The 21,135-nt window shown below is 36.6% G+C and overlaps 1 protein-coding gene across 2 annotated transcripts in view; it reads left to right on the top strand.

The window, feature by feature from the left end:
- The window catches only part of TFPI (tissue factor pathway inhibitor), a 121,197-nt gene that overhangs the window by 21,969 nt on the left and 78,093 nt on the right, over positions 1–21,135 (top strand). The window contains exon 1 of one of the 2 annotated variants that reach the window (XM_077181134.1): positions 19,380–19,475. The exons of the other annotated variant lie outside the window; for it this stretch is intronic. The gene's annotated coding sequence lies outside the window, so the exon portion shown is untranslated. Of the gene's footprint in view, positions 1–19,379; positions 19,476–21,135 lie in introns of those variants that run through there. 2 annotated transcript variants of the gene reach the window in all.

Raw genomic sequence — 21,135 nt, 5'->3', positions numbered from 1 at the left:
CTTTATGCTTTTGTGTCTCAAGAGTACTTCTTGCATATACATTACTTCAGAAATTTATTGTAAAAATATGCTGAAGATAACCTGAAGCCTCTTGGCAGAGACTTTAGCTTCATAATAAATTATTTTTAAGACAAGAGGTGATATTGCATGCTATTTTAATAAATGTCAGTGAAGGCACAGCATCATGACAGAAGGGCTATCAAGCTCTGGAGGTAAATGCTTCACCCTATGGAAATGTTGCTGTAGGAGTCCTGGTGATTTTCTGCACTCTGGAGGGACTTGCAGGCAGTTCTTTAGGGCTGAATATCTTTTCCAGCCCCAGTTAGTGAAAGCAAAGGCACTCCTTAGTCACAATTATCATGTTCAGGCCAGTGTGTGATGATACTTTGAGCCTCTGATATGCTGAAATGTGTTTTCACTGATGAATTGCTGAAAAAACTGAGCAGGTGGGTGGGCTCCAAACATCTCTGTGTCAACAGGATTGACAATAGGATCAATAGGATGTGACTTGGACAAAAAGAAACAGTATACAGAGCTTTCCTTGGAGTATTTGTATAGTATTTTGCAGCAGTCCTCCATTTATTTTATGTGTTTCAGGGTCAAGAACATTTAGCTCCTGTCTTTGTGAGCAGAGGGCTCTTCTGCTTTTGAGCAATGCCTGATGACATGGTGCAATGGTTATCACAAAATGATAAAAAGCACTAGCCATTGCAAAGCCCCAGACTCACTTAATAAATGCAACTGTGAATAATTACAGCTTTATAAATGGTTTCTCAAGAAAAACAATTGTCAGAAGAATGAATTCAGGGAATCGCAGCAGAATATTCAAGCGTGTTTTCAATTTCTTTAGAAGTTATGATTAATAGAGTCAGCCCACAGAATCTTTTATATCTGTTCCTGGCCTGCAGAAAGCACAAGGCACCAGCATTGTCTGAAGCCATTTGAATTATGAGAACTGAACTTTGCATTTTACAAGACAAATGAACTTTACTTTTTAAATTGCTTTCAGTCTGAACTACTTCTTGTGTTTAACCACTGACTGCAGTGTCAGGGAAACAGGATATAGAGTTTGCCTCTAGAGTGACACAATGAATTTAGCAGAATTAGCTAGAAATTTGATTTGGTATTTCAGTATTTATCCCAAACTTGCAGATCCCAGTGGTTTTCTCCACTTTTCTCCCCTTGTTTTGAAATTTTGAGCAATTCCCATTGATAGAAATTTGAGTTTCAAATGCTTCTTTTTTTCCCATAATGTTTTGCTATTGACAGATAAAAATGAAAGAACCATTTCCTGAAATATTTTGTTTCATTTCTATTACTGAAAGGCTGAAGGGATTTGATTTAAACTCAAAAAAATTTAAAAAGAACATTGGACCAAAATTTTCCCTGTTCAACCATGAGTTATAGTTTAGAGAAAGGTAATATACAGTATAAGCTTATAGAAGCTGAGAAGGAACTTATTTCTTTCTCTTCATTAAAATCAAGAGGAGACTTTGTTTATAGTCATACACTTGATTCAGAGATTGAACTTCCTTCCTGATTAAATCACTGGGATTTGGCAAGTATTTGCAATTTCTTATCCAGCAGGTCTGTAATATTCAGAGCTGTATCAAAGTAATTAAAAATAAATATGTGTCTGAGGCTCAAGTGCTGCTATGTATACCTGAGTGTATGCACACTCTCAAAGTGAAAAACAGGACATGAAAAACATCTTTTACAGAAAACTCTTGGTTATCTTGTGCCAGCATCAGTTTTGTTAATCTTATTATTTCTATAACTTCAATGAGAATGTGGAGCAGTCTACTCTGAGAATGTATTCATCACTTTGTACACAGAAAAACAAAAACAATCCTAATAACTGATAGCCTGTTATTCTCAGTGGCAAAAAAAACCTAAAATATTGTAAGGTGGGTACCTAATTGATTTCACTCCATAGTTTGCTGATCTTTCTAAAATGAATGAACACTTTGGGAAATGTGTTGGCTGTTTAATGCATTTGGAAATTATTATGAATTGCAGCTTATTTTCCTAAAAGAAACAAGCTTGTGCAATTCTGTTCAATTAGAGTGATCCTATACCCAGTAGTTTTCAGTTAAGTAGTTTACAGAAATCTTTTCTCAGTTTTGGTTTCCAAGTATTGCCTCTATTTATCCTTCCCTCAAAGTTTATCTGAGTTATGAATTCTGGAAATTTGGTGGTTGTATTTGGTGGTTGTACAAACAGGGACAGGAGAAGGGGCTGTGACAGTCCAGGGACTTCACTCAGAGCACTGAGCTCTGTCCTCTTCTGCATCACCAAAATCAGAACAGTTCCTGCTTGGGTACTGCCCTCCTGGCCACACCACTTGTTCCTTTCCACCAGGATTTCACACAATATCCAAAAGTCCAGATCTTGGTTTCCATGTCTCCCTGCAGTATTTAGTCAGGACATGAGTGTTTTTTGAGCGGGAGCATCAAAACCAGGTGTCATTTCTTGTCATTTTGTGCACACTTAGTCCCCTGAGCTAGAAAATCTCCAGAAAATCAGCAGCAGGTAGCAGAAGTCAGCAGCTCCTGGCTCAGGGAGAGAACCACAATGGAGAAACCCCACCCTGCAATGCTCTGCCCTAGCCCAGGGAGCTGAGTCACTGCTTTCCATCGTTCCTGCTTTTCATTTCTATTGTTTTCCTTTGTAATGCTGCTTGAATTCTCTCTTCCCAGATGGGTTTTGAGACACAGTTTGGAAAACCCTGCTTTCCCAGCTGTTTGGCACTGTGGGAGCAGAACTATCTGCCCTGGGGCTGGCTCTGTTCATCTGTCACAGGCCCCTGAGGCCGAGAAACTGAAAATTTCTGTTCGAACAGACTCTGTGTGGGGAATGCTCACATCAAAAACAAGAAAGAAATCTGGAGAAAAAAATTAATTTAGCCTACTGATTGCTGTTTATGTGAAAGGAAAGATCAATATTTGTTAAAGACACAAGCTCACAAATGTCTGGTGAATGGCAAAAAGATTCTTATATTTAGGACATTTCTGCTTTTCTTGACCCTTCCCACAACAGTAGGTTTTCTAAACTCTTCTCTCTTTTTATTTACTTCTTCTGAATAAAACGAAATTTATTTCATTTCCTAGGTCTCCAGGCATTCCCAGGGCTGACTTTTTGTTAAGACAGATGCATTATACAGAAAAAAACTTGGGAATGAATACAGATGCATGAAACCCTTCCTGTCATACAGGATCCCCTAATGCCAAACCAACACTCCATGAAAATTCTGAAATATCGAATTAAATAGCCTAATTCTGTCTACTTTCTGTCTCAGGTTCAGGCCAAAACAGAAATGTCATTGGAGTGGCTTTTCTCAAGATATTTTGTATTTCAGTTTATTGGACTCATGAAGCTTGATACTGGGTGTCCAAATTAAACTTTAATTCACTACCTTTTAAGCTAAAGAAAACAGTTCTGAAAATTTTTGTAAGGCTTGTTTTGCTTTGTTTTCCCTTTATTCAAGAAATTTGTCTTCCCCTCTCCTCCAGAAAAGATTGGTTTAAAGAGAAATATTTCAATATTTTTTGGTATATTTCTCCACATTTTTATCATGCATACAAAGCTGAAAAAAATTCTATGAATGAATCCTCTAGTAAGGAATATCCAATATTTTTCTGGTTTACTAAAATATTTGAATCTGTGAGCTGTTTATTAGTGTCTAGTGTGTGTTGAATGTGTGCCCAATAGACTTCTTTTCAGTGTCCTGCTTTTTGGAGCAGATGGCACTATCTTCATTTTCCCTGTAAAACAAATGAAGAACAAATTTGAATATAACAAATTTGTTGTATTCTTATAACAAATAAGTATAAATCATCTTAGAATGTATATTTTCAGTTTTTCATTACATAGCTTTCTCATTACAAATAAGACAGGGATAAGATAGCAGTAGGATAATTTTCTTTTTAAAAATACTTAGGATTTCTGTACTTCACAGTCTTTTGATTTGAAGAAAATTAGAAAGAGGAATGGATTCTTTTCTTGGTGTATCTGAAGCAAACATTGATTTTGCAGGGAGAACTCTCTTAGGGTATTAGTCCTGTATCGCCCCACGTCTTGAAAATGCTGAAGGTGTTCTGGTGAATTCTACTTTGTCATGGGGAAAATTAAATGCACTTGCCCACCTTGAGGCTTTAGAAATACTACAAGTATTTTTTGTTTCAGTGTTCCCAGTGGCAGATATATTTAAGGATAGTACCTAAAACAGGTACATTTATGTCACTGTCATATTTTATGAAAAATCCCTTCGCTAGGAATTTTCTCCTGAGAAGCCTCAGAAAAGAAATGTAAAAAAAAATAACTGATTTCTTGGAATGTGGTCTGGAACTGTTTTTATGTAATGGAACTGTGGAACTGTTTTTATGTAATGACCAATCCCAGTCCAGCTGTGTTGGGCTCGCTGCCTCTGTCACAAGTTTTTATTCTTTGTTCTTTTCTAGCCTTCTGATGTCTCCTTTTTCTTTAGTATAGTTTTAGTACAGAATTTTCTTTTAATGTAATATAATATCATAAAATAATAAATCAGCCTTCTGAGAACTTGGAGTCAATTCTCATCTCTCACCTCGTCCTGGGGACCATCATAACACTGCAACAATTAATAACAAACCACACATTCTGAAAAAAAGAAATCTATGGTTTTATCAAGGGCTGGATAAAACTCCTCTGGAGTCAACAAAATTCTTCTGTATAGCTCAATGGGACAGCAAGGTCAGGCCTTCAAAGAATAATTTGAATTTCTTGCATGCCCAGAAAGGCTCAGAGGGACCTTGTTCTGCTCAGTTAGGTTTAATGGGGGATGAGTAACTCTCTTGTTTTGCAGCCAGGTATCTGAGAGGACATGTATTACAAACTGTGGTGTTGCAGTGGGATGTGGAAGTTTCTGTGGAGCATGTGATGCATTGCAGGACATCAGTGCATCCCAGATATGCAGAGATGTAATTGATGCTGTTTCTTGCATGGATTTTGTACTTGTGGTGCTGCAAGGGAGAGGCTGAGTGTCTTTACTTCTGACCTTGCAGAATCTGCTCACAGTAAAAAGAGGGAAATGGCAGGGTCAGAGCCCGGGGGAGCCCTCTGTGGAAGAGTTGCTGAGGTGCTGTTTCCTTAGCTAGGGGAGAGAAGCAGTGGAGCAGCAAGGGCTGCAAGCAAGGCAAAAGCACTGGAGGCTGCAGGATGGAAATCCCTCACTGCCTGACAGCATCTGTGCAGACCTAATGCTCAGGACAGCAAGTACTTTCAAGGATGGTTTCCTTAGAAAAGAAGGTTTGATACCACTATAGATAAGTTCTGCTGAGATCAGTTCTGACATGAATTGGTGTTGGCTTTTCTTTCTCCATACAAGCAGGTTTCCTTTTTTCTCCCTATTGTTTAAGAGCAAAGTGCAGCTTTGGGGGATTCAGTTAATGCTGGCACTAAGAGCTCACCATATGGCAGTTCCATCACAGTTTACATTCCCTCCTACAGAACTCTCAAAAGAGGTGTTTTAAAAATTCAGTATTATGCTGTTATTCATCCCAAACAGCATTTTATTGTGTTGTCATGATAGTTTAAAAGAAGATATGTGTTCACTTATAATTAATGAAGAATCAAATTAATTTTTTAGCAGCACAGCAGTGAGAATCTTTCCACAGACTGCAAAGTTCTCTCAAGCAATTCCTCATTTCAGTACTAGTTTGTGGTACTAGTTTTGCCATACTAAACCTAATGAGAAATAAGCAGCAGAGAACTGAAATTTTTATAAAGTAGATCTAAGCCATCTGCTTCCTCAGCCTGGGAGAAAATGAGCATAGAGCACTCCTGAAAATTCCATATCCACAGAGCACAAGAAAGCGAGGACTTTTCACATTCTAGAAGCATGAAAGGTTTCATAGCGAAACCTTTCAGAGGTTTTATAATGAAAAATCTTCAAATAATTACAGCTTCTATATATACTAAATTATTGTAAAATGTTTTTCACATAAATAAATCTCTTGTGCGTGCACTGTTTGCTTCAAATCTCATTGATGGAAGTATTGATATCTTGGGGCCTAAATGCCAACTGTTGTGCTGCAGCCTTATAATTCACAGGGAAATCCAATGGAACCCAAACCTCGACCTCTTATTTAAAGACTACCACAAAGTTAAGGCAGCAGACAGAAGAACCTTTACACTGAAGAGAAACTTCCTCTTCATATGTCACATACAGAGAAATGTATGTTTCATTAATTTAACACAATAGTTTTCAAAGCCATGATAGTGATTTATTGACCATAAAGCTTGGTGTATGTATTTTAAAAGGGTAAATCTATGATTTGTTTTTATCTCACTTGGTTCCCATTGTTTCTAAAGTACATGGTTCTTTTGTGGGTATTTTTTTTCCTGAACATCACTATTGGATATGATCCATAAGCAAAAGCTATCTAAATTAAAGCAGAGTGTGTTCTGAGGTATGTATGGCTTCATGCATCCCTCTGAAGTCAGGAATATACACTTAGAAACTCTGAGCTAGGCTTTAAATTTATTATAAATGCTTTAGAGGAACTAGGAATAGCTGCTTTATGAAAAAATGTGAAAGTCCAAGATGTCCAAGAAGTCCAAGTTAATTTGGTTACAGAGCATATGAAGCATATCAAGTGTGCCTGTAAATCAAAAGAAAAAATTGCTAAAGCATATATATGGAGAGAACTTAAATCATAGGGAGTGATCATATTTAGAAAGTTGATTTCTCTAATTTCTGCGTTATATGTACTCTGTTGTTTGCAAAAAACCCTCCAAAACTCTCTCTTCATTCAAGTAATTTACTGAAAACAATATTTCTGTAAAGTCTTGACCAATGCTAATGGATGGGTTACGTAAATTTTCTAGGGAGGAAAGGGGGGATTGGAAATTTATTTGCCTAAAATATGTTCAGGATTGAGACCTGGACAGGTGGTGTTATGATCTTGATTTACTTGTTGGTCTTTGCATATGTATCAGTGACCACAACCAAAACACAACTTCAGACTAAACTACACTTTACAAAGCATTTCACTCTTTAAGAGAAAGCAGCAGGTTATGCTTTGGCCTATTCCATGTTTTTCAAATAGAATTCCACCTAAAGGGTTAATTCATCATTGCACACTGGTTTCCTAATTTTAGAATGATGAGGGGAGAGGGGGGTGGAATTTGATGTTAAACAGAATTAGGGGTATTTTTTTGACAGCTGTGTACTTTCATCTTGGAGCCTTTTCAAGTGATCTTTCAGTTCTTCTGCCTCTGATCTTGAATTTAAATCTGAGTAGTAGAGTATTAATACATAACATTTGCAATGGTTGTGTCCAAACTTTTGCATCAAATAACCTTCATGTTAATATTGTTAATTTATATATCTGCCCTTGAGGCTATACCATGAGAGATCCATATGAGTCAGTGAAGCACTTCTCAAAGTATTTTTCAGATTAATGTTGAAATTAATTAGCAATTAATAATGAGATCTCATTTCCAAGATTTCAAACAGCAGAAAAGAAAGAGTTACACAGAACAGAGGAAAGATTCAAAATTTTATAAACACAGAAACCTCTTTGTTTCCACAGTAACGTGGTAGTAGTTGGAGTGCAGCAATCTAAAAAGTAAGGAGTGTCAGACTAAAAGAAACAAATGAGACTGAAAAAAATCCACAGAATGTAAAAGCGGAATTAAAATAATTATGTAGAGCTTTAGTGTAACTTCATCCCACAAGAGTCCAAAATTTAGTAGCATAATAGGTGCTTAAACAGGAAAAAAATCAAGCAGCAGAATAATATGAAACCCATGCTCTGATTCATGTTATGCTTGTAAGCAGTAATTAAATTTGTATGAACATCTTACTTGGGTATCATTATGTAATAAATCATGAATTTTTCTCCTTGGAATAACATGATGATTTCTAGATACAACAGAATCCCCCTTTATGTTCAGGGAAAATAAAATCCCCAATGAGGCTCCAGATCCAAACCATCCCAATCCACCATTTTTAAACAGGTGAGTCTGAAACCAATTAGGAATGACAGACATAATTGATTATTTTAAGGTTTGCCCAGAAATTTAAGGGTAGGATTAATGAAAACAAAGTTTATTCCTTTGTTTTAGAAGTGACTTGGGTAGGAATGCTGTAAAATAAGGAATATATAAAGGTATGAGTTATATTTGAAATAACCAAGAAATTTTAGTACAGCCTTCAGAGAATTGTGACAACCTTTTAGATTAGCAGAAGTTGTCTAAACACTGAAAACAACACTGGATTTTAAATTCTCCATCTGAGAGCACAGAGTTTATGCATCATCAAGAGGATGGCCAACCAACCAACCAAACCCCCCCCCCCCGACCAAAATCAAAGTAATATTCTAAATCTGGAGATAAAAGTGAAAGTATACCTCAAAAATGTAATTTCTTTTAGTCAACCATTATTTAGTAAACTAAAATCAAGAAAGATGTAGTTAGATATCCTTTAAATATAAGGATTGTAGAGAAGAAACACCACCAAAATGGAATTTTATTCTTTCCAAATAGAATAGTGCATGCTTGTTTGAGGAGTATGGCATTCACTAATCACTAAAATCCTTCTGGGAAGGGAAGCGTTACTGCCCAATTTAACAGAAGGAAAATAAAATCCTTTAGTGACAGAGTGCACTAATCCTTTATTCAAGCACTAATTCCAAACCCACAAGAACAATTCTTTTCAGTACATACTAAAACTTGGAGTCCTAAAGTCCTTGTATGGTCTGTGCTACAAGAGTGCATCCCTTTTTTTGCATGGTGCTGCTGTTCCTTAGCACATCCTGCAAGTAAACAGAACCAAAAGTATGCTCCAAATGGAATTTAAGCCTGAATCTTTATTGACACTTTCCTGTCCTGCATTTACTCAGCATAAATCCTAGAGAAGCTTTAGAGCTGAGATGTTTAAATTGAAGACAGTTCCAACTTCCAGGCGTTTTCCTATGAAATGGTGTGTGTTTATGCTGCTGCCCTCTTGATTAGGCATGGTTTCAGAAGGATGAAAAAACTTCCCAGAATATTCTGATAAGAATGTTTCAGTGGAACTGTTGCCAAAAGCTGACACTAAGGCTATCAAGTGTGAAATGAAAATTAGGAAGTCATTGGACATTGATTTGAATTAACTCATAATGACCTGGTTTATGTTTTTGGTCTCTGGAAAGATGATTAGAACATAAAAACAACTTTCTGTGAAGGGCATAGGAATATTAATGAACTATTCACGTGAATATGAGCAGGAAATGTCTTCTCTTAAGGTCCTCAGGAAACAATCACCTTGCTAAAAAGTTGAAGTAGACACTGGAATGGGATGGAAAAACCAGAAGAGTCTAAAAGGGAAATGCTTGAATTTCAGAAGCAGGAACAGTGGCTTATCTATATCAAAAGCTTTTTCAGCTTTTAAAAGTGTAACTTAATAATAAACTAAGAGATAAAGCAGCATATGGTATTGTGGATTGTATCATGTTGCTGCCTCTGCAAACTGACTGAAGGTCAGGCTGTAGGAGAGAGGCAATGAAATTCAGTGTTTTTCCATTTAACACTCTTGGGTGCCCCCTATAAACATTTGTGTTGTCAGTGGTGCTGTAACAGTTGGTATGGACTGAAAATCTGTTATGTCATTGTGGCTGTGAGAACGTTATTCTTTGGATATTCTTTGTAGGAATTAAAACCTGAAAATCATTATGTACTCCTGGAGATATTCTCAAGAACTAAAGAGGAAATTGGGGTTTATTTATGGGCTGCACCATAAATTGCATTTCTTCAGTTTCATTATCTTTGCATTTGTTAGTGGAAAACTAACCAGCCTGAATGTAATGATAATCGAACTCTAAGGGCCAAGTGTCTAAACTGGATTTCTTTCTTTCATAGTATTCTAGCTTTGAGATGATAATGCTCTCAAGAAAGGGAGAAACAATAGAGAATTCAAATGCTGAAATAAACATGTAATTCTGATTATTTAAGTAGTGTCAAGCTTAGTTCCTTAAAAGCACCATCAGTTGTATTCATAGCTTCTTATTTGAGGGATGTTACCCTAATTATTCTTCAACAGATTCCATGAAATCAGATTTTATAGAAACTATATACAGGCATTTGAGAATTTCATACATATGAATGCTGTTCTGTGTTTTCAGTGGATTTTGATGTAGTTTTTATAGGATATTTTTATAAAATCTATATATTTCAGGAAAAAAAATGAAATTTTAAAATTAATTTTAAATACGTGTAATATTTAGAAGAAAAGATGTTATGGTATTTGAGTTACAGTATATTTTGAAGGAAAAAACAGCAGCTTTGAAAAGCAAGGCAATCTTTATGGGATATTTCTTTTTAGATATTTGGCATTGATATGCTGTCACTAGGAGGGTCTTTATTTGAGAGAAGAAATGTTTGAAACTAATAGCCAAAACCTCTCTAATTGACCCCTGGTAATTATAATATTGATTGAATGTTAGTCATGTTAGTCATTCTGCTCTTCTTTTATTCATGAGTTATATGGTGAAAACAAGTGTTCCATGTAAATTTCTCCTTAACAGGCAATCCTTAGTGTTGAAGAATTTATATGTTATTGAGAGGATGTCTTTTCAGTACTTGGAGTGGGTAAAAGCCCTTAAATCTCCAGCCCTGGTAACACCAGCTGGAGATTTAATTCTTGTGCTCTATAACCCTGAAGACCTTCTGGAACATTTCCTCTAGGTCACAATTCCCAACCAGAGCACTGGTGAGAGAGCTGTAAAAATCCAGGGGTATTGCTGAAGCTCCACTCTATAGTGAGCTGGTAAATCAGCCCCTCCTGTGGTCAGAGCATCTTTAATGGACTAAATGATGTTTTAGGATTTAGTTGTTAGAAAAAGTACCCGGTTTAAAGTGACAAGAAATTCTGGTAGTGGGGAAGTTCTTACCTGCAACTTAATGAGGCCTTTAGCACTTGGGGGTAGAATGGAGGGAGCAGGTGATTGTAAGAGAAAGGGTGACTATACAAACATTCAAAATGTGGATTTAGAATGTTACTATCTTATGCTTTCCTTCTCTGGGTTCAGATTATGGCTCAGGATCTCTAGCAGAAGCTGACAAATTCATTTCACAGGTGGTAAATGTGGCTTAGTTGCAGTAAAGTCAGTTAGCTTAACTTAAACTGCTGATGTGCATTAAATGAACTAATCCAGCAGGATTTTGCATTGTTGTGGTGCTCTTGTGTTCTCTACTGCAAGCCTCCCCTGTGGGTGTTGTCAGATTGATGAGCAAGTAAATCATGAGCCAAGTTCTGATTTTTCTACCTAAATACTTCATAAAGCATCTGTAAATGCTAAGATATTTAAAACTATTTTGGGTATATCTGTTCTAAGAAACAAACATCTTTTGAAGGGGAACTTCAGGTTTTAAAGTTTGTTTCTTTTGTGCAAGCCTCCAAGAAAAGAACATTCCAAATAGAAATAATTCAATATTATGAATATTGGAAAATATGTGGAAATACACACAACATATATATATATTGTATGTGTGTGTGTTTGTGTGTGTGTGTCTCTACCAATACATGTTGAAAATAGTGTTATGTGATGGGGCATGGATTTCTCAGTGTGCCATTCTAAAATTGAAATTTCCAGAAGGGCTATTGGAAAAAACTATTCTCAAAACCAGAAAATTTATTAAGGACTGCACAGGATATTTCCATATACAAACATTACTGCAGAGTCTATCTAAACTGAGGCTCACTGTGCAGCATTTTATTAGACTTCTTTTCAAATAAGATCTTGAAAATGAAATCTTATTTCAAGACCAGCCAGTGGTGCATTTGTTTGTGATAAATAGGAGAAGAACACCCTGGAATGCTCTTTCTAGCACAATTTCTAAATATGTTGTGGCTGAAATTAGCAGGCGAGGTGCAAAGGTGGGCTGAACAGGTGCAGGGTGCTCAAGAGCTCTGAGGTAGCAGCAGGGCTGCCAGGGCTGCAGGCATTTTGCCTGGTTGATGTCTCTTTATTAATAATGCCCAAAAGCTTAGGGAGATTCTGATTTCTGAAAGGGGAAATTTTCGATAGCCTAGAAATCTCTGCTGTATAATTCCCCACTTCTCTTTTTGGTGATCGTTTTTTCTCTTTAAAGATAATTTCATAATAGAAAGCTGATCTCTGTTTCTAGTTAGTTTTATTTTTGTGTGTTCATTTAGCAATGCAAGATTGCAAACTCTAAGAAACAAAAGCGATTGTAGGTACATCTTTGGGGGTTTATTTAACCTGATTTTCCATGGTGTTAATTCCTTAGTAAAGGCATCTCACCCTAACAGTGTACCTTGAAGAGAGGTTTTTCAGAAAGGCATAATCTAAAAACCATGTTTCTCTATTAGAACAATGACAAGAATGGAGGGAGGAGGCAGTTTTGTACTTTGGTTTGAGACCAGTAAAGCTTACAATTCCTAGGGGTAACTGTTCAACATTTAAAAAAATTGATAGAATTCTCCTGCATTTACTCATAGGGTATTTATTTAGATAGTGTCCTTGGATATTTATTTAGGAAATTTCCTCTGATATTTATTTAGGTATTTTCTTTTGCTGTTTATTTTAAAAATGTATGGGCAATATTTTGTCTAGTAGTGCAGAATTGCATGTAAGCCACAAACATGATGTTGAAAATGGCAATGGATGAATAACCTGAACAACCTGTTCCCCTGCTGTGCTAGTCAAGGTTTTGTACTTGGATAAAACTGAAATAAATACTGAAGATCTGCTACAAAATGAAGTCTAGGACCTAAAAGTGCTCACAGTAAAACATAAATTCAGTACAACCTAAATTATGTTCACCAAAACTTCTCTTACTCCAGATCTTCTCGCAGTGAAATTTCTTGTGCATCCTGGCTGAATTTCTCTTGGGAATTTGATCAAGCAACAAACTCACTAGAAAGACCATCAGTTCAAACTGAAATGGCACCTTCTGTGCAGAAGGTAACTCTGATTCAATTTTAAGATAAACTCCCTGTTACATTCAAATAGCTGAGGGATATTTGGAGGAAGTAAAATATAGGATTTCAGCCAGGAGAAACAGTTGGCTGCAGCATCAGGTGTGTGATGGTTCAGAGCTCTTGGCCCCACGTAGGAAGGGCAGAGGCACTCCTCCAGTGTGAAATAACAAAGGTGGAGCTCTGAAGATGCAGCTTTGGAGAGTCAGTATGGCTGAGAATACTCCTGACCTAGTCACCTAGTCAGGAGACTCTTCCACTGCAGGCCATGGCAAAAAATTGGGGTTTTCTCATTTTACGTGCAATGGATGCTGGTTGTGTTCCTTAATGGACACCATAAGGATACAGCTCCTGCACAAGGATTGTTCTCTGAAAGAGAAATTTCTACTTAATATAAAATGCAACAATTCTAATGAACACTTGGGAAACTTTCCAGGTGCAATTCACTGTCTTTATCCTGATGCAGGGAGAAAGAGGAGCTGTTTAGTCTGTAGAAACTATTTGAGCTGGCACAGTTGGGAAAAGAAAGGTATGCAAACATCTATCCTTATTTATTGATAAATTCCTGTCCTTGAAAGTTATTTTCTTTTTAGAACTCATAGTAACATTATAGCAACTTTAATCTGAATACTGTTTTGCTACAAAGTGGAAAATTTAAGGGAAATCTTGTTTGCAAAAACAGAAAGCATTATTTAACAAAAGAGTTTTCATTACTGAACCTTCCAAATATAGCCCAGAATTGTTAACTCACAATGTTTTATTCCTCTGTATTCTTTAAAAAATATATGTTGTCTAAGTTATGGTAATTTTTTTGTGTGATGGATGATATTGAGGTATCATTCTTTTATTTTTGTTTGGTTATTATTTCAGGGAGTAGACTTTACATATTTCTCCTTTTTCTCTTTTAGAATTATTCGGTTGTCCAGTCAAGAAACTTGGAGGGATTTTGCAACTGCAATGAGTGACTCATGGCAAATATTTGTGGTGGGAGCATAGCACTGAAAATAACCCATTTTGTATTGTATTCCAGAAGGGAGTGGGAAGGCAATGAAGGGAAAGGAACTTTGCCTGAAGGGAACTTTCCCTGAGGGGCAAAGTGAACTGATAAATGGAATTACTGTCTCAGAAAGGACATAAGGAAAATTACAAGCAGCCCACAGAGGGAGATGTATCCCATAGAAAGCTAGATCTTAAAGGTTGAGGGACTATCAGAATTAAGCAATAATTGTCAAGAGAAAAACACAATTGTATTTTAGGAGGGAAATTAAAACTGATTGAATGATATTTTAGTCATAAGATAAAATGATGAGTTCATGTTTGGACAATAAGGGTGAGATTGGAGCTGATCAAGATATTGTGCCTGAACTAGAGGAATACATTACCTCAGTTTCCAGCCAGGGTGATAACATAGAGCACAAGGATGGAGGCAGGATAACTGCTGAAATGAAAATAACCATATCAGGAAAAATAGGAAATTAAGTGTCATTATAGGGATGAAGAGGAGATAGACAAATTCCATTCCAGAATACTGAAACTGCAATAAAACTGCTCTTCGGAAAAAAAAAATAAATAAATCTATCAAACTGGATATAGTATTAGATAAAAATTTACTGAGGTAGGAAGTTATTGGTCTGGTTTATTGAAAACTGTAATATTATAACAAATACTTCAAGAAAAAAACTTAGACTGCAGGAAAGGATGAAAAGAGAATTACTGGAAGCTGATGATACAAGACTGCATGGATTGTAGATTGGACAGAAAATTAAAAAGTATGAATCTCATGCCAAAATACTTGACCTGCATTTTTCTGCTGAAATTGACTCTAGCATCTAATATCATCAGCCTACAAATCTGTAGAAAGGAATTAATTACCTAAGTAATGCATTATTTCATGTATACTTTCTCCCCCACCACGCCTTTTAAATTATCTTAGGTTAAAAAAGGAATAGGGCCTTAATATAGTTACATTTATGACTTGTTCTTATGCTTTGCAACTGTAGAACATAGCTTTGTTCTACATTTTACTACTGTAACTCTTTAGTTATTATAATTATTTTAATTTTTCCAGGCTCTACTTATATATTTTTCTTTAGCACAGAGGGAGTTGTAGTTCTCAGAGCTGTGCTTGTGTAGAGCTATCTGCAATTATTAATTGCTGCAAGAATTAGATTTTTTTCTTTTTTGGGTCTCCATGTCCAGTTTAAAAAGTATGAAAAATAAAAGTATTTTGCTGGGGGTTTGTAGAACAAGTGTAGTACAAAACATGCAAAAGCTATTTTACTTTTTTTGTCAATAAAGGTGGTTCCTCTCCAAAGGGAACAATTAACACACTTGTAGTATAGAGCCAAGAGCAAGTCAGGCTTTTCAAACTGAATACAGCTGACTGCTGTATTTATTGTAGTAAATATTTTCTAATTTTTTCTCCTTATTCTATAACTAAATCTCACTTTTTTTGTAGGAAGTTTTACTTTCCTTCTGAAGGAGGAAACCAAGGGAATCTATTTTCTTGACTGCATCTCTTCCTTTTTACATTTGATCTTAAAAACGCTGGTTTTCCTTCATTTTGCATTACAGCTTTTCTGTTTTAAACAGATTGTGGATTCTGTTTCTCTCAGAAGTTAAGATTTTACTAGTTAGAACAAATCAAATGGGGTTTTAGCTGTCTGATAGTACACAATCCTGTGCTTGGAGATTTCATGGTACCCAAGTGCTTGATATGATGGCACCTTGGCATGTTGTGTTGGGCACACATGATATTAAACACATGGGGAGTGATGTATCTCCAGCACATTAATGCTTCTCCCAGGCTCTCATTCCAGAGCTGCTCATTTAACCATTCCATTTGCTTTGAGCTGCTGCTTGTTTTTCTGAGAAGCTCCAGCATGAACCACTGCAGTGAAACATTTCCAGTTGACCTTAAACCACATCACTCTTCATACTCCTTTTTCCTAAATATGTGGTATTTTATTTCTAATTGTGCTCAGTGGTGGCACTGTTCAAAGAGAACCCAACCCTGCCAACCACAACACTTCTGCAAACATTCTGCTGCACAGTGCAAGGCTCTGGTCCTGCTGGGGCCACCAGCATGGTGGCAATTAATGGCCCCATGGTGTTTCCTCAGAACTTGCTAAAAGGTGGGCTCACAAGGGCCCAGGACTGAGATATGGTGATGCACAGTTAAATATTTAATCTGCTGAATAGTTTATGCCTGCTGCAGAGCAATGGTTGTCAAGCAGACTCACTACAGAGCAGAACTGCTGGACACTTCCAGTATATTCCTGGCATTTGTATTCATTTCAGCTCTCTGCACAATTTTTATTACATTGTCACCTGCTGTTTTTCAAATGACAATTTATTGGTAAGAAATTCATGTCCTGCTAAGCGCCATCTCTCTCTCTTCTTCCTCCTCCACACTTGCACAACTTCTAATTTTTTAATGTATCTTTTGATGTGATTTATAAGTTACATGTACATGTTGGGGAGAGCCAAACTGAAGTGGCTACAAAGCAGCAGCTGTAGCTGCAGCTGTTTCTTTCCTTGTTTACCATTGGTTTTTAATCTAGTGAAGTTTAACTCGAAAAAATTGACAAATTAAATTAAATCTCCGTTAATGAGTGCTGTATACTCACTTTCTAGTTCAGAGGGGTACATAAATATTCAAGCACATATTTTAAATTACTACCATGCATTACTTTTTAATTAATGACTCTGCAGCTGTTTAAATTTGAAACATCAGGTTCATGATTGTTTGACAGAGGAGTGTTAGCTTCAAGAGAGAGATCAATACATAAACAGGATTACCCAAACCCAGTATATCAGCCTGCTGATGAAACCAAAGTGGCAGCTGGTGGTTGGGTTGATTAGCAGTGTTCACAAACCATGACTCCAGAATGTGTGTGAAAAGGATGAAAAAACCATCCACAGGGCAGATGACCAAACAATTAAAACAGGTTTTGTTTTTTCTTTCCCTCTGAAAGAAACCCAGATGAATGTTGAACTGATACCTGTTTGACAGAGGGAGGAACCTGGGGAAGCAGGAGTTTGTTTTTGTTTCGTACCATATGTGTACAGGGGGACAGCTGACAAGGTGCTCACAGGATCTCTGTGTAAAGCAATCTCTCAAGTCATGTTTTCACTCAGTCATTTCTACAGGATTACTATTTCCAGTGTCTGAACAGCAAGAGAGTATCAGGGAAACTTCCAAGTAAAATAAAGACAGCTTATAAATAGCCAAGTTGTAGGGCGTGTTATCCATTTAGAAAAATCCTAGGAAATTTTTTTTGTTTGTGTTTTCCTAATTCCACTTCCCATCCAAGTGTCAGTTTTGTGCTGCTATGTCAGTGCAATTCCACAATTCTTATATGGGAGATTGCCACAGTCCTCATGCCAACCTAGTTTTTAGTGGAAACTGTATCCAAGTAACCCAAATATCAATATTTTTCTGCAAACAGTGAGAAATAGGAAAAATTATTAAATCTATTAATGTACACATGTATTATTTCTATTCTTCCTGGATAAGATACCATGAAAATTGAACAAATCACAAAACTGCAGTTGCCTGTTCAACCACCATGAAAGTGTGTGTCAAGTGAAGAGACTTTGTTCCTATTGTCATGAGCTTGCAGAGATTCTATGGCCCTGCCTAATCTGTGATGCCTCCAGTTTTCAAAACAATATTCTTGACAGATAAAGATTTACATTCCTACTATAAAGAAAAAGATGGCCTAAGTGTTCTTGTGGAATTTATTTTATTATAAATGCTTGCTGCATTTATTCCAGCTGAATACAAAACTGAGGAGAGGGAATGGGATGTAGATTTTGGGGATCCAACACACATATCCATCCATACCATAGAGAGCATGAGACCATGCAGAGGCTGAAGCTTTTGGGTTGTGGCTTTATAGAATTAAAATCCATTCCATTTTCTAATAGTGCTTAGACACGGCTCTCCAAGCTACCTTCAGTCTATAACATGGGATTCTATAAAGGGACTGAGTAAATGTGAATTGAAGTAGGAGAATTTGAGTTTGGTTTATTACAAAATATTAATGGAAACCAGCTCATTTAAGAACTTGCATATCATTAGACTAGTGTCTTCCCCTAGGCAATAGCCTGATTTTGCTGTGGATTAATAGCACGGGAAGCCTTTGCCAGTTTATCCCTGTTCCAAGCACCCCAGGTTAGATGAAACACCAGTCATATGCAGAATTATAAATCAGTACCTAAACACCTTCTATTTAAAAAGCCTAAATTAACTTTAAATTTAAGTAATGCACTATTCTTTTTAGAGTTAGAATTTGAAAAGGGGAATAACATGATAGAGTCTAACAATGTAATGTGCATCCCAAGAGGAATTGCACAAAAATTTAAATTGTGGATTAAGGCAATGTGATGAATTGTTTAGGTGCCTGTGTTCCATCTCTCTGCAGCTGTGTGGGTTAGATGGCAATTTCTATCTTCTGATTCAGCTGCTGATTCCTATGGCTTAAAGTGTGAATTTAGCTACAGTTTTTCTCATGTGGATCAGCATGAATCACCAGCATGAGTAAATTAATACTTGTGGCAGAAACACTCCAATTATCTACTGTGTGAGCTAAATATTTAATAATATCATCTGTCAGTAAAGGACTGCTGTATCCTCACTGTGGATTAGCCAAGAAAAATTAATATATAGGATGTTGATTTGCTGAGTAAATTCACAGATATAACTTTGTTTCACAGCATCATATCCGAGCACAAAGGCAAAACAATGACTTCTTAAGAAATTAAAATTAAACTGGTAAATCTACAGGCATAACATAGCAGATACCAGGTATATTTATTTGCTGGAATAAATGTCAGTATGCTTATTCCTTTTTCTGTACCAAAATTATCAGTAGCATCTTAATGTCCTTTAAAAGAAACAGAGAGAACAGGAAACTGATAATTCTTTTCTTAGGTGAAGTAGATAAGAATTTTCCTAGATTATTACCAGTGAGATTTAATGCTCTGATTAGTTTGCCCTATGCTTACACCAATTACAGGGAAAGTGTCATGTGTTGAACACCACTGAAATCAGTCAGAAAGCATTAAGCCTTAGACCTTGGCTATATTTTGTTTCAGAAGCATTATTTTTGCTCTACATGCAAGAAACAATCCTTAGAACCATCAGGTGGGAATGGTTATATGTAAGGCTATATCATAAATTTAACAGAACAAAGTTTAAAATTACTTTATTTGACTTAACTAATCAGTACTAAGATGTTATAGAGTTTTTGTAACCTTGTCATGGAGAGATAGGATATGTCTTTTAATACATGAAAAATTACTCTAACCTGGTTTGATAATAAATGTTAAAGTTTTACTGTTTTCTTGGTATAGCTCAGCTATAACAGCTTTCAGTCTGCCTTAAGCTATTAAAAAAATGACTGTCTTCCAGGGTTTGCAATCAACCCTGAGGTTTCCTGCAGCTCTGGAACATATCTCATGGAGTGGAGATTTGATCACATCCACCTGGTGTTTGCTGCTTCTCGAGGTATGGACACAGGCAGTAAGGCCACAGAGAAAGGGAATCCTGGGTACCGTTCAGGGAACAAATATTTTTGGTTTGTTTGTTGTGGTAGGGTATCCCCCACAGTGTCCCTTAGCTGCCATGTAGCCCTTGATATGCAGCTGTAGTGTTGTTTTAATTTTTTAAGAATTTTTTAAGCTTTTTGATGTTTACATTCTTGTAGCAAACTTTCTTACACACTTTCTGTAAATAACTTATTGTTTTGCATTCTTTTATACAAGAGGAGAAATTTGATAGACTGTTAGTTTGTCCAGTGTCATTGGAGAGATGGCACTTTCACCCTCCAATCCACTGTCACTCTTGGAACACTATAAATGTTGGAGTCAGAAAATAAACTTCCCTTTTTTCCGCACCTTGAGAGCAGCAGTGTGTGCACTTGTGTCCTTTTGTGTCCTGTAGTGACACAGTAGTTCAAGATGAGCCCAAGATCCAAACCCTGTGCAAACTTGCTGTGCTGGTTTCACAGCAAGTGAGCTGCAGCCCCAGCTTCCTCTAGCTCACTGAATCCATCAGCCTGCTGCAGCACAGAGTGCCCTCAACACAGCTGAATTAATTGGAAAAATCAAATTATTAGTTCTGTTTACAGCAAAACCAGCAGAGTCTTGCCCTTGGTATGACTCTGAATTCCCAGTGAAAAACAAGATTGATGATTTTGTAGAAAGGTTGAGTGTCTGAACAGAAGGGGTGGCCTGTACAGACAGACTTTTTAAGGAATCTCTCTTCTGCAGACCAAAGCACATATCTGGATTCTTTTACTCAGAAGAGTTATTAGCTTGTTCCTGGAGTGTAGTTATTTGTTTGGAATGTGACTGCACATACATTAAATATGACACCTGCCAGTTTCAGGTCCCTGCTGGATGTTCACAGCCCTCAGAGACTTGGAGTTATGGCACAGATACTGAAGGGAGAGCTGTGTATTATTTCTCCATGAGGCTCTTCTGATCCACTGTGATGACAGGAACATGACATTAAATTCTCCTCTCACTTTCAGTTTTCTGAGCTGTTTGAGAAACCTCAGTTATTGTTCAGAAAATTGGGGCTCAGTAGACAAGGAGCGACTACAACGGAGGAACATGCCAGGAGGTTATTCAAAAGGAAGCTTGTGATGGAGGATTTTATTATTATAAAGTACTTGCCTCAGAGATCTTTCTCAGCTCTCAAAGTTGCAGAAAAAGGGACTTGTGCTTGAGTTCATCCAAGGTAAAAAAAGGACAGCTTTGTGCACTTTATTTGCAAATAGTCTCATTTTCCGGATTGAAATTTGGTCAATAACTCCATTATTTTTTTGTTGTGCCCACTTTATGCTTTTACTCATACCTTCTGTTTAAAGTGCTGTGTGGAAAGACTGCTATTTATTTGGAAAACTGCATGGAATATAAGTGTGGTAGTCTAAACTCAAAGGTTATTTTTATACTAATGAATACATGTATTTTCAAACTATTGGTTTCACAATATCTGGCACAGTTACATACAGAATTTCCAGTAAGCAAGTTGTACTGGTGTCATAAACTGCAGTTGTACATGGGCATCAAAAATTTCCAAAGCAAAAAAAACTCTTCTGTAAACTTATGCTCCATAGCAAAAACATTTTACCACCATTTCAAGAATATGACTTGTGGAAAAG

This window comes from Agelaius phoeniceus, chromosome 7 (genome assembly GCF_051311805.1).
Source record: "Agelaius phoeniceus isolate bAgePho1 chromosome 7, bAgePho1.hap1, whole genome shotgun sequence".
NCBI classification, from domain to species: Eukaryota; Metazoa; Chordata; class Aves; order Passeriformes; family Icteridae; genus Agelaius; species Agelaius phoeniceus.
This window is presented reverse-complemented; position numbering and strand designations above follow the sequence as displayed.